Source organism: Centroberyx gerrardi, chromosome 24 (assembly GCF_048128805.1).
Source record: "Centroberyx gerrardi isolate f3 chromosome 24, fCenGer3.hap1.cur.20231027, whole genome shotgun sequence".
In the NCBI taxonomy this organism is placed as follows: domain Eukaryota; kingdom Metazoa; phylum Chordata; class Actinopteri; order Beryciformes; family Berycidae; genus Centroberyx; species Centroberyx gerrardi.
This window is the reverse complement of record NC_136020.1, coordinates 21,658,933-21,669,515: the sequence shown is the minus strand read 5'-3', so window position 1 is coordinate 21,669,515 and position 10,583 is coordinate 21,658,933. Positions and strand designations below refer to the sequence as shown.

At 43.0% G+C, this 10,583-nt stretch overlaps 1 pseudogene; it reads left to right on the top strand.

The window, feature by feature from the left end:
* The first annotated feature begins 9,788 nt into the window (after positions 1-9,788).
* LOC139931255 (uncharacterized) overlaps positions 9,789-10,583 on the top strand; it is a 26,678-nt pseudogene continuing 25,883 nt past the window's right edge.

The window sequence follows — 10,583 nt, the reverse complement described above, 5'->3', positions numbered from 1 at the left end:
TTCTTTTTTAGCCAGTAGAAACGTTTAATCGCACTAACTGTATTGTATTTAAATTTCACAGATTGTATATCCTTTATTAGCCTTTCATATTCATGTGTTTCCCCTCTTGTTTGACCCAGCCTGCAGCTGCTCTGGGCTGCTGCAGGGACCCAGTTTCCCCACACGGATCAATAAACTTCATCTGATCTTATCGCTCATGTTTACCTCAGTAATGGAAGAGAGACGAGGGCCGGACTCCAAATCACAACAGCCCCGCTGTCTCTGCCAGGCCGGCCCTGTAAATAAGGAGAAGCTCTGCACTTCCCACAGATCACCTGTCAATCAAACAGTGTGGGCGGAGCTTGGATTTTCTGTTGATGCAGTTTGAGTTTCTCTTTTCTCATGCTAACTACCCAGTTCTTCTTCTTCTGTTTATTCCGAAGAAACAGAAAATTTAAAGCACATCACTTCTTGTGCGGCGGAGGATTTTTTTCCGGTAGCGCTTTATTTTCTGGGTCCACAATTTCCTAATAATTTCTTAGAAAGGAACTGTTAATTTCTTGGGAGGTTTCCATGAAATGATGTAGTAGTTATACAGAAAATGTAAGCAGTCCGTTTGGTGGAGTCGATAAGATACTGTCAATTTCTTAAAAAAAAGTTTCATGGAAAGAACTGGAAAAGGAATAGGCAGAGGTCAATTTGGTAGCCCAAGTCATTATTCATATAATTATATAATATAGTTATTTGTTGAATTCCTTCCTCTAATTTCTAATTTTCTATATAACTACTGCTTCATGGTTCTGTCTTTGAAACTCCAAAAGAAATGACCACTGAACTCTTTCTCTATTTTCACTATAATTAGAACATAATTTCATGCTTCTTTCCAGGAAACTTACTGAGAAATTAACAGTTCCTTTCTAGGAAATTATTAGGAAATTGTGGATTCTGAAAATAAAGCGTTACCTGTTTAGAACAGACAGTGGAAAAGCTTTCATCAACTGGATATAGGTTGAGTCATTGAATCACTGAATCACAGCAATTGGTGAAAAAACAGAATATGAATATAAAAACAGATTATAAACAAGTATATATGAATTTGGGGTTTATTTACCCAAGGCAGACTGACTAGACAGGCTTTTTTTTTTTTTCAGTCACACTCTGGTTCACACTGAGTAATCACAGTTATATTCTGTCTGGTGAAGTCGATGTGCTCAAGGACGCTCTTCCAGTCGTGATCCTGCCTCTCTGCCCTTCAAATCCCCTCCGTCCGCTCTGACCCCGCCGCCCTGCAGGCCGGGCCGGGACGGGCCGGGCCGGGCCGGGCGGCGGCCGCGGGAATCCGACACAAAACCCTCAACAAGGAGGAGAAACCAAACATACAAAACTTTCACATGCAAAGAGACAATTCGCAGGTGAAAATGTCAGTGGGAAATGTCACATGTTCACGTCTGAAAACCAACATGTGTCCAAAGAGGCACATGTGCTTTGAATTCACATGTGGGTTTTCACATGTGACCTTTTTGTAAGGGGAATTTTAAAGGTCGTCAGGTTTTCCTTTGCATCAGTTGATTTCATTTTGGTGATGATCTGGATCTGGGATTTCTGCCATTAGAAGATAATCTTTTTTTTTTAGCCATAACTATATATAACGCTGCGTTCAAGTGCTGCCGGGAAAGTCCGACATCCTGGACTTCCAAGTCGGCTGCTAAACGGCGTTGCATTCAGGTGCTGTTTTGTCAGAAAATAAAACCTGGAAGAAAAACAATAAACAAACATAAAGCGTTAGTGACTTCTAGTTTTAAAGCATGATTTACAAAAGAACATAAAGTCATGATCTTTATGCATGTGTGTATCATCTGCCTCGTTAAACTTGAATATGACATTATCTACACTGGGCTAGTAATAATTTATCCGGGCTAGTAGACATTTCCCTGAGTGTACTGCCTGAAACGTTTTCTCCAAAATAGTTTACATGCATAAGAATGAAAAGGCAAAGATTCTGCAGTCTCTTAGCACATATCTAGCAATCACAAGTAATTCTTTCTGAATACACAAAGAGGATTGTGGGAGTTATGTGACAATTTGCAGCTTTAGGTGTGAAGCATCGTAGTTAAAAGTTTAATTTTTACAATAATGGAAATTTGACTTTGTCGTGTCAGTATCAGTCGGACCTGAGTGTGACGTCAAGCCTTCGTTAGAGGAAAGCCCCTCTGTCCTGTGTGACCCTGCGCTGCCTGACTTAGCTCCGGTTATTGGCTTTGAACGCTGCTGTGCTGCACACACACACACACACATACACACACACACACACACACACACTCACACACACACACACACACGGGCACACACAAGAATATAAACATACAAACTTGTACGCATGATGGACGCACATGTACATGCACACACCAACGCACTGAGACACATGCAAACACATGCAGATTGTATACATGGGTGCATGTACACACACATATACACATGCACACACACACACACACACAAACGCAAACACACACACTGTTGCCATCATATGTCTCTTGCTGCTGCTTAATATAGAAAGAAGATGAAGAAAGAAAGTATTCTCAAACTTTCACTAGAGAATATGAGGACTACTAATATGGTGTGTGTGTGTGTGTGTGTGTGTGCGTGCGTGCGTGCGTCCGTGTGTGTGCGTGTGTGTGTGTGTGTGTGTGTGTGTGTGTGTGCAGGTAGCAACTGGAGGAAGAAAGAGAGACAGAAAGATACAGACAGAGATAGAGGACTCGTGCGTGTGTGTATATATATGTGTGTGTGTGTGTGTGTGTGTGTGTGTGTGTGTGTGTGTATGTGTGTGTGTGTGTGTGTGCGTGCGTGCGTGCGTGCGTGCGTCCGTGTGTGTGCGTGTGTGTGTGTGTGTGTGTGTGTGTGTGTGTGTGTGTGTGCAGGTAGCAACTGGAGGAAGAAAGAGAGAGAAAGATACAGACAGAGATAGAGGACTCAAAGAGGAGTCAAAGATGTCTGCATGTGCGTGTGTGTATATATATGTGTGTGTGTGTGTGTGCGTGTGTGTGTCTGCACGTGAGTGTTGTTCAGCTCTGTTTATGCATTATATAACAGTATTCAATGCGCCCTAAGATGTCGCATTAAGGATTAGGATGATAGTGACAAGGCTTCAGATTGTCACTGCATCTGTCTGTGTGTGTGTGTGTGTGTGTGTGTGTGTGTGTGTGTGTGTGTGTGTGTGTGTGTGTGTGTGTGTGTGTGTGTATCTCTGTGTAATGTTAATCCCTACATACACAATCCTACAATCCTGCCAGTCATTTTAAACATCAATATATCACTGTCAAATAAATTGATACCTTGGTCTAATGACTGTAAACCAGTGAGTCCATGTTGGAGCTGATTGTTTCTCCACATTAAGACTACATTTCCCATCACCCCCTTTGCTTCCTGCTGCATGTACCTTCAGGACACTATAGAATATTGATACCAAGTACTGCTGATTAATATCCAATCTAACTGTACTGTTTATTGTCAGTACTGAAGTACATAACCAATCCCAACAGTAAATACTATTCACACTAACTGTAAACCAGCAAAATAGATTATCTTTGTTTATATCCTTGTTTTGTCTTTATATTTGTATTCTGTAAAGCACCTTGTGACAATAAAGTACCGTTCAGTCCTAGCATGTCATATGTGAGAAATATTAAAATGCTCCACGACAGTTTCAACACACTGAATTAGCATTTTATTACATAATATAAATATGAAGTTTAGTTGACTTTAAGGTGTTTTGTTCCAAGCTGAGATGTCCAACATCTGCAAAGAAGTGAAACACCTTCATCTTGCAAAATGACTGATGATAAGATTAGATGAAAGTTTAATGATCTCTGAGGGGAAATGGGTCGAAGGCAAAGAATAGGATATAGATAAGAAAAGAACAGATATTGGAAATAATACAACAGATAATAATAATAATAATAACAAAAGGGACATACTAATGATACAGATACAGTATGTTCACATGACATAAAATTAAATTAGGCGAATCAGATGCAGCTGGACGAGTTTGTAGCGTTCACATTTTTACTTCCCATTCATTTGAATGGAAACTGACATCGAACACGTTGGTGAACAGATTCAACATCAGATCTGCTGCTGGGATTTTCAATTTCCAACGTTTTAGAACATTATTTTGCTCAAATTGCATTTTTATTGACAGAAGAGAACACAGCGGAGGGATACCATTTAGGAGAGATAGTTCCTGCTGGGGAGACCGGATCTACTTTTATTTTTAAATACTAATTTTAGTGTAAAGCAAGAATAGAGATGCAAAATGACGACAGACCCAGGATGCTTTTGTTAAAAGTAAAAGCAGGATCAGATGCAGCTGGATCAGTTTGTAGCGTTCAGATTTTTACTTCCCATTCATTTGAATGGAAACTGACATCGAACACGTTGGTGAACAGATTCAACAACAGATCCTGCTTTTACTTTTAACAAAAGCATCCTGGGTCTGTTGTCATTTTGCATTTCTATTCTTGCTTTACACTAAAATTAGTATTTAAAAATAAAAGTAGATCCGGTCTCCCCAAACAGGAACTATCTCTCCTAAATGGTATCCCTCCGCTGTGTTCTCTTCTGTCAATAAAAATGCTATTTGAGCAAAATAATGTTCTAAAACGTTGGAAATTGAAAATCACAGCAGCAGATCTGATGTTGAATCTGTTCACCAACGTGTTCGATGTCAGTTTCCATTCAAATGAATGGGAAGTAAAAATCTGAACGCTACAAACTGATCCAGCTGCATCTGATCTTGGTGAGAAGTTTATATTCTGGTTTTCATGGCGGTCAAGAGCCGAATAACCCCCATGTTAAAACTAAGAGGAATATTGCTTTAAACTAACTCTACACATATAAAGTAAGTAGGCTTACTGTTGAATAAAAACCCCATAATGCTCAGCTCTGCTTCCCTCCTCACGATCATATTCATAACAACAGTAAACAACGTCCTCGAGGGTATCATGGCTTTTACATAACTAATCCATGTGTGCTGTCTGAAAGGTTTTCTTCAAAGTAGAAAAAAAAAAGCAGGAGAAAACATGAAATATCGCTTACTAGCTCCCCGGATAGCAGCAGAGTCGGCATGGCAACCATTAAATCACACCTGGACATCCATGTTTTATGGGGATTATCAGGACGGTTCGAACGCCTCTGTGACCAATCAGAGTGCTTGGATGAAACTAACTGTTGTATAATAAAAGTCTGGATGTGATGTTAATATATCCTGTGTAGGCATACAATATTTAATAATAATAATAATGATGACGTTAAACAAAGCTGTATAATTTTAGTAATTTTTAACTTATTTAGTCATTTTAACAAAATAATTCAACATTCACCTGATAATATTAAATATTTAACATTATCTGTATATTGCTGTTGTCTTGTGAAAACTGATTTACATTTTTTCACTTCAACTGAGGGATTACATGCTTCTTTACAAGTTAGAAAAATTCTCCAACCTCTTGGGCCTGTGAAAACCTTTTAAAGGAATAGTTCACCCAAAAAAGAAAATTCTGTCATCGTCTACTCACCCTCATGCCAAATGAAACACAGGTGAAATTTGTTAGTCCATATAACACACAGGGAGGCTGCCAGCACAACTTGGTAGCAGCCTTCTCCAAAACAACTGAAGTCAATGGGGACCGGTTCTTTAGAGCTCCAAAACAAAAACAGCCAAACAATCACACTGAATAGAAAGACCTATACACCATTATTTACTGCAAATCAATCAGCTGTAGTTAAGATTTGCACTAAATTATGGTGTAAATATACTGTAGGTCTTTCTGGAACTCTGAAGAACTGGTCCCCACTGACTTCAGTTGTTTTGGAGAAGGCTGCTATATGGAGTTGTGCTGGCAGCCTCCCTGTGTGTTATATGGACAAATTTCACCTGTGTTTCAACTGGCATGAGGGTGAGTAGATGATGACAGAATTTTCATTTTTGGGTGAACTATTCCTTTAATGTCAGAAATGCGTTGCCATCAAACAAGGCTGATTTCTTAGTTCCTGAAAAGTTTAATTTTTGGTTTTCAGTGGTCAACGATGATATGTTTTGTTCGAAGTGAAGAGTTAACAAGAGCACATGTTATCTGCTTTCAGGTGATACATAACATTCACACCTGAAGTGACTGGGTTGGCGAGATAAACTGCACATACACTAAACAAACAGTTTGGACTCGTTGTTGCATCAACTGACAGCTGACTGGAGACGATACTGTCTGTGGGTCCAAGAGCTACAGGGATGAAGAGACTCGTTACATATAGGAGCAAAATCACTGAACTTCTCCTTTAAGTTTCGACTCACAGCTTCCAGGATTTCCCAGCGCCGATCACACCCGACACCTGAAACTAGGGTCGGGGGTTCGAAAGCATTTTACCGAATCTGAATCCGGTATCGAACCTGCTTATCGAATCTGAATCCCTTCGAATCCCTTATCCGCCATGTTGGCAAACACACCGGGAAGCGAGGGCCGGGAGCGTATGACATCATCAGGGGGGGACGGGGGGACGGGGGGATTTGATGAGAGGATTCGTTCAAATTGGGGATTTACGAATCCGGGTGTCTTGCGTACATGGAAACGGTTCCGACCCGACCCTACCTGAAACTACCTCCTCTGCTGCAGCCCCATTCAGACTGATAAGTGTATTTTTACCATAAAAAAATCTTGCCCAGTGCAGCTATAATTTGATATCTTAAAATAACATCTTGGACCGGGGCATTAAAGCCGTTCCTGTGTCCAGTTTGGCGAAGCTGCGGCTGTAAATAATGTAGTTTGTAGCAGCAGAGCCCACCGTGTCCCATTTACTGGACTGACACTTAATAAGAGGCAGCTTTCATCTGTCTTTCTTTCTCTCTCCTCTCTCTCTCTCTCTCATCGCTCTGTCTTGTCTCCTTTCTCACTCTTTAATCACTCTCCAACTCTCTCTCTTTCTCTCTCTCTGTCTTTTTTCCCTCCATCTCTCTCTCTCCTATTTTAGGTTCCAGCTGTATCTATTATTCATGTCTTTACATGGACGTTCTGACCAGAGAGCCATCAGCGATCGGCGTCGTCATATTACACCCGAGCATCCACCTTTAACACACACACACATTCACACGTGACCATGCATGCACACACACACACACACACACCTTCAACACGCACACACACACACAGGGGAAGGCAGGCTGGTCAGCAGGTACTGAAGTCACGTTTTGCATCATGTGGACGGGAGTGAAAAACATCTGAGATTCAAAGCAGTCATGTTACGTTAATTAAGCCGCAGAGGGAAATGCCCTCAGTAAGATACGGATTCAGTGTCTTGCTAAAGGGAACATCAGCAGGTCAGAGGTGCAGCTGGAGGACGGAGCATCCTGTCATTTCAAATGCCTGACCTTGATATGATTCGAACACGCGACCTTCTGATCTGGAGTCAGACGCGCTGCTGTTGCGGTAGCATCTTTCAACAAATTTGCCTTTTTCTTTCCCAGGAGAATGTAACTTGTTTCAGGACATTTTTACTTGATAAAAGTGAAATTGTCTTGGGAATCAAGTGAAATTTACTGAAACCAGCAAGATTATCTGCCAGTGCAGTGAGAGAATTTGACTAAAAATATCGTGAAATAAGCTGATAGGTCTGGAAACAAGATAAAATCACTTCACAGCTTGTCATGTTTTGCAGTGTTGAATTTCATTATTTGTTTTGGCATTTAACTTAAAACCAACATGGTGGAGTGAAGAGGCTCAGCGCCTGACAATCGATGCAACGCGTCCCTCGAATGATGAAGTCTCCATCTGGGCCGATCAGCAACAAACACGTCTCCTTGTTTTGAGCTGTAACTGTAAATCCCTCTTGCACCAATCAGTGTCATCCTGAATGCTTTAATGTGGCGGTGAGATGCATCGTTTCCCCCCCGAGTTTGGTCAAAATCAGATCAGCGGCGTCTGAGATTTTGCACGTGACGCATGGATGAGCCAACAAATGATGCGGCGCTCCTCCTCTCCGCAAACAGAATGAGTTTGGTGAGTTTTTAGGCAGGCTAACCCGTTTTTAAGGCTGTGGACCTGCTAGCTCATAGCACCTTGCCTCTGCTGGGGAACTTGGAAAGTGGCTTCAGATACCAATCTCCTCCCGACACAAGGAGTCTAAATATTCCCTCCAGTCACCTTTGGGATCCGCACCAGTCTGGAGAAACACTGATACTTTGCGATGTCAGATACTGGACAGACTGGTTTTTTCCACTGGATTATAAAGTAATTAGAAATTGAAGTCCTGGGAAAGATCATGACTGCTAATGGAGTCTGCTTTTTTTTATCTTTAACTCAATTACTTCCACCAAGGAGGTTGTTTTCGCCCGTCAGCTAGTTTGTCTGTCTGTCTGTCTGTCAGCGGGATATCTCAAAAAATGATGACTCAATTTTTATGAAATTTGGTGGACAGATCGGCTTTGGGCCAAGGAACAAGTGATTCGATTTTGGTTTTGATCCGGATCTGGGATTTCTACCATTGACAGAGTATTGTGTCTTCTTCTTTCTTTCTTTCGTAACTTTGAAACTAACAGAGATAGAGACTTAAGTCCGAATCCTAAATGTATGTTTGCAGGGGGAAGAAATCAATTTCACCTAAAACTGAAGTGATAGGAATGATGTGTTTTGGGTGTTTGCTCGTCTCTGCCATCTTTAAACCCATCCCATCTACTCATCTACTTTTCTATATCCACCTCTCTCTCTCTCTCTTTCGTCACACACCACATCTGTCCGGGAGAAGGAAGGAAAGAAGAGGAGGAGAATAGAGGAAGAGAGGGACAAGAGAGAACGAGAGAGAAGAGAGAGAAAGGCAGAGAAACGGGGGGTGAGAGAGGCAGAGAGGGAAAGAGCAGCAACCAGGAATATCAGGACTTAAAGGCTGCGTGAGTTACAGCTCAGCACAGCTCAGCGAACGGGTTACTGTTACGCAAGAGCTCGCTCGCCCCAGCTGGAGATCAGAGAGAGAGAGAGAGAGAGAGAGAGAGAGAGAGAGAGAGAGAGAGCAGCAGAAAGCAGCGAGCCGAGTGAGCAGAGAGAACGAGTGAAGCCGAGGGACGGAGAGAAGAAGGCTGTAGAGAAAGAAAGGCAAGCGAGCAGAGAGCAAGCAGATTACAGTGTGGCTACGACACACACACACACACCTAAACACACACACACACACACTCAGAGAGACTTACACACACACACACTCCCTCACTCGCTCTCCTTCTCATTCTCTCTCTCTCTCTCCCTCAAATGCATTCTCGCAGCACGCCAGCGTCATGAACGGCAACGCGCAGATTTGCCTCTCTCCGCCGAGGGAGTGAAGAGAGGAGAGGAGAGGAGAAGAAGAAGAGAGAGGGAATAGAAGAGGAGGAAAGACAAGAGACGAAGAAAAGAGGAGAGGAGGGAAGACCGGAGAAGGAGCGGACAGGAGAGAAGAGGAGGGAAGACGAGAAGGAGGGGTAGAGAAGCCGAGGACGGAGGACGGGAAAAGAGGAGGGAAGGAAACAAACAAGAGAAGAGGACGGTAGACGAGAGAAGAAGAAAAGAGTAGAGGAGGGAAGACAAGAAGAAGAAGAGGAAGGGGAAGCAAAAGTCACTTCCTCAACTTTTCCCCAAAGGACTCTTCCTCCTCAAATCAAGTCTTCACTGGAGCCGCAACACCCGACCATGAGGCTGTGAGTCCTGAACTTCTCTCCTCCCTCTCTTCCTCACACTTCTTCTTCTTCTTCTTCTTCTTCTTCTCCTCCTCCCGTGTTTCCTGTTTCCCGCTCCATGTCCTGGAAAGCGGGACCCGCGGCCCGCCTCTGGGTGCCTCTGTGGCCCCTGCTGTGCGCTCTGGTCCTGGTCAGAGGCTCCACGCTGAGCCCCGTCCAGACCGCCGCCAACGCCGCCAACGCCGCCGCCGCCACCGCCACGCCGCCGCCGCCGGAGGACTGGACCACCGCCACGGGCCGGCTCCAGCCAGACCTGCAGACCGAAGCCCAGACGCAGACGGAGGCTCAGACCGACGCGGAGACTCAGAGCGTCACCAGCAACTACACAGGTTAGTTCCTCTGTTTTACCCATCCATCACTCACAGGAACATATAAAGCCTCATTTCATACTTGGGAGTCGCATCTTTTCGCTGCAAAAAACAAACATCTGGCTGAGGCTAAAAGATTATTTTCTTCTCCTGCTGTGCAAAGAGTGTGAAGAGTGTCGACCGCTCACTCGGCTGAGAGTCCGACGTGCCGGAGAACCGGTTGAATCCACAGTGAGGAACATCTTCCCGACACTTAGATCCATGCAGTTTATATTTATTAGGCCAAGCTTGCGATCTAAAGCGTACGCTGCAAAAAATGACAAGTTGTCAAGTGATTTTAACTTGTTTCCAGACCTATCAGCTTATTTCATGATATTTTTAGTCAAATTATCTCACTGCACTGGAAGATAACCTTGCTGGTTTCAATACGTTGCACTCGATTCATGCCAATAGGACTTCACAATTTCACTTTTACCAAGTAAACGTCCTGAAACAAAAGTCAAATTTGTTGAAAGCAGTAAAATTATCTACCTGTGCAGTGAGAT